Source organism: Pipistrellus hanaki (genome assembly GCF_964339955.1).
Source record: "Pipistrellus hanaki genome assembly, chromosome: 10".
In the NCBI taxonomy this organism is placed as follows: domain Eukaryota; kingdom Metazoa; phylum Chordata; class Mammalia; order Chiroptera; family Vespertilionidae; genus Pipistrellus; species Pipistrellus hanaki.
The window spans coordinates 64,433,508-64,436,667 of record NC_140512.1 but is presented as its reverse complement, the minus strand read 5'-3'; the positions used below and the strand labels follow the sequence as shown (position 1 = coordinate 64,436,667).

The following is a 3,160-nucleotide window of genomic DNA, read 5'->3' as shown; positions in this document are numbered from 1 at the left end:
TTACTAAGACTACTCATTCAATGCTTGTGATAGTGAGCTATGCCATAAAATTGTACATTAAATATTCCAAAAGTTATATTGTATACTTGAAATTATCGTAACGATATTAAAACTGTACTTATATTCATCAAAATGAGAGCCACATTGAGTAGGTAGCATCTGTGATTTTTTTTCCTCCTTGAATATAATAAACATAGCAGAACTTTAGAATCTATAGGTGGACCTTAGAGGTATGCATCTCTTTTATTTATTTATTTTTAATCCTTACCCAAGGACATTTTTTTATTGATTCTTAGAGAGAGTGGAAGTGAGAGGGAAAGATGGACAGAAATATTGATGTGAGAGAAACACATCAATTGGTTGCCTCCTGCATGAGCCCCATTCAGGGTCTGGGCCAGGAAAAACCTACAACCCAGGTACGTGCCCCTGACCAGAATCAAACCTGGGAGGGACCCTCTGGTCCGCAGGCTGACCACTGATCCAAACTGGCTAGGGCTCTGCATCGCTTTTAACCAACCCTTCTATGTAATAAGCGCCAATATTAACTGATGTATGTTTCACTTCCTCTCCGTGACACAAGCCTTCTAATAGAAGTACTAGTTAGTATTGAGATAACCCAATGCAAGATCAGCTTTTAGAGCCAAATATGATATCGAAGATTACTGTATCCAATTGCTCATTTACATCCAGGAAATGAAAATCCATTGGTTAAGCAACTCAATCAGTTACCCAGTAAGTTACCTAGCAAATTTTCAGAGCTGAAGATGAAACAGATAACATTCGAGCAAAGGAGAAGATTTACAAAATATACCAAAAAAAAAGTTCTTTTTTCTTTCTACTTCTATTGTCAAATATTACAAAATTAAGAATAATTAGGACAAATATAAAATGTCTTTCTCTCTTACTTTTCTTGTCCGCACAGGCCTCTTTGTTTAGCTTCAAAGATGCCAAGATGCCTGACATGGTATCTATTTCATGTATACATAATACATTTCATATACATATGAAAAAAAATTAGAAAACAATTCCTGCAGGTTTAACATCTCAATTTTGGAGACCGGGAAGAGAGATCAGAGAAAATGAATACGAGATGGGGCAGTAGGGGGAGGTCGGAATTTAAAATAGCATTCAACTTTCCAAGAACCAGAGTGAAGCTAGAATAGATAATGAATCTCTGTCTTTCAACCTAGAATTCTGTATTCACCTTAACTGTCAATGAGTAATAAGGGTAAAATAAAAACATTTTTAGACTTACAAGACCTCAAAAAAAATTATCTCGCCTGCACCCTTTTTTTGGAGGCTACAGGAGGAAGTGTTCTGACAACAATGAAAGAGTAAACCAATAAAGAGAAAGACAGAAGACCTGGGAAACAGGTGAGAAGTGATGAAAATGAAATTCATCCCTTTTCTGGCCTCTTGAGGCATGTCTGGGATGTGGCCTTGCCTGCACTCTGTCTAGGACAGAGTGCTGTTTCTTGATTTTCCCCTTTGTCTTCCCATTCTCAACCATAACTCAGATAACCTGGCTATGTTCTCATGGCCACCATGGGTAAACAGGTAAATCTTTCATTTGAGCTGCCCTGGCCTGTAGGACCTTATGCTGCACCCCAGCACAGTGGGTGGGATTCTTTTGAAGTGACTTCAGCCCAATGACCAAGTCCCAGACTAGCTCCATGGGACTCAGATGGTCATGAAATACTTTGTAGCAACTGTGCATTTCCCCCCTCCCACCCTGTAGCCACGGGCCATGGGCACCAGCAGCAAGTGCTTCCAAAGGAACAGGTGTGCTGTGCGTCCTGGGGGACATCACTCTCCTCCCCCAGGCTCCTGAGATAGGTTTGCTGATACCCTCCAATAACATGCTTTACCTCACCGGTGACCGGTTTAAAAGACACATCTAATCCCAAAGTTTCTGCCTCAGGTGAGGCACTAAGTAATGGATCCCTTTAAAATATCTAATAGAAGTCGCTAATGAGCATGTTATCTGGACAGAGAAAAACTTGTGACAAGAACGTTGCACTTCCACAGGAGGCAGGCCTGCACGCCGCTGCCGCCATGTCTCTAGTGATTCCTGAGAAGTTCCAGTACATTTTGTGAGCACTCAACACCAATATGGATGGGCGGCGGAAAATAGCCTTTGCCATCACTGCAATGAAGGGAGTAGGGTGAAGGTATGCTCACGTGGTGCTGAGGACAGCAGACATCGACCTCACCAAGAGGGAAGGAGAGTTCACAGAGAATGAGGCGGAGCGTGTCATCACCATTTTGCAGAACCCACGCCAGCACAAGCTTCCAGACTGGTTCTTGAACAGACAGAAGGATGTGAAAGACGGGAAATACAGCCAGGTCCTGGGCAATGGTCTGGACAACAAGCTTCGTGAGGCCCTGGAGCGGCTGAAGAAAATCCGGGCCCACAGAGGGCTGCGCCACTTCTGGGGTCTTCGCGTTCGAGGCCGGCACACCAAGACCACAGGCCGTCGGGGTCGCACTGTGGGTGTGTCCAAGAAGAAATAAGTCTGTAGGCCTTGTCTGTTAATAAATAGTTTATACACCTATGGGAGAAAAAAAAAAGAATTTTGCACATACTGCATGACTCTTCCTTTCTGCATTATGTGTAATATGTCTTTGGAGAGGAGACACCATCTCAGTGTGACTTCCTTAAGGATAATGGACACTGTCACAGTTTGTTAATCCCACCTGTTTCCCAGGAGAGGAAAAAATTATTAATTACATAGCATGGGTTAGGGGTCATCAGGCCCATAAAGCAGGTTGTATATGAAGGCTCTGTGCCCAGAGCATGTTTGCCAATTCTTGCAATGCCTGCAGAGCAATCTATGGAGGACATCTTACCTAATAACAGAGAAACAGAAATTCACCGTACCACCACTACACCCTCAACCAATCAGAGTGAGTATGCAAATTAACCCAACAAATATGAAAATTAATTTGCATACATACCTGGGCAAACCTCTTCGGCACCCAGGTCACTCCCAGCCAGCCATCAGAGGAGGGGGGTCTACCCAAGCCTAAAGCTTGGGCAGAGGCTTTAGGCTTGGGAAAGGGCCTAGCCTGTGACCAAATGCAGACCATCTGGAAGTCAGCACTGGGTTGCTCAGCCTGGTGACCCAGCACTTATTGCCCAGGTGGCTGAGACCCAGAA

General features: G+C 43.6%; 1 pseudogene across 1 annotated transcript; it reads left to right on the top strand.

The window, feature by feature from the left end:
* Positions 1–2,055: 2,055 nt before the first annotated feature.
* Positions 2,056–2,574, top strand: LOC311629263 (small ribosomal subunit protein uS13-like; annotated as a pseudogene). The gene has a single exon. The product of its transcript is annotated as a small ribosomal subunit protein uS13-like (transcript).
* Positions 2,575–3,160: the final 586 nt, after the last annotated feature.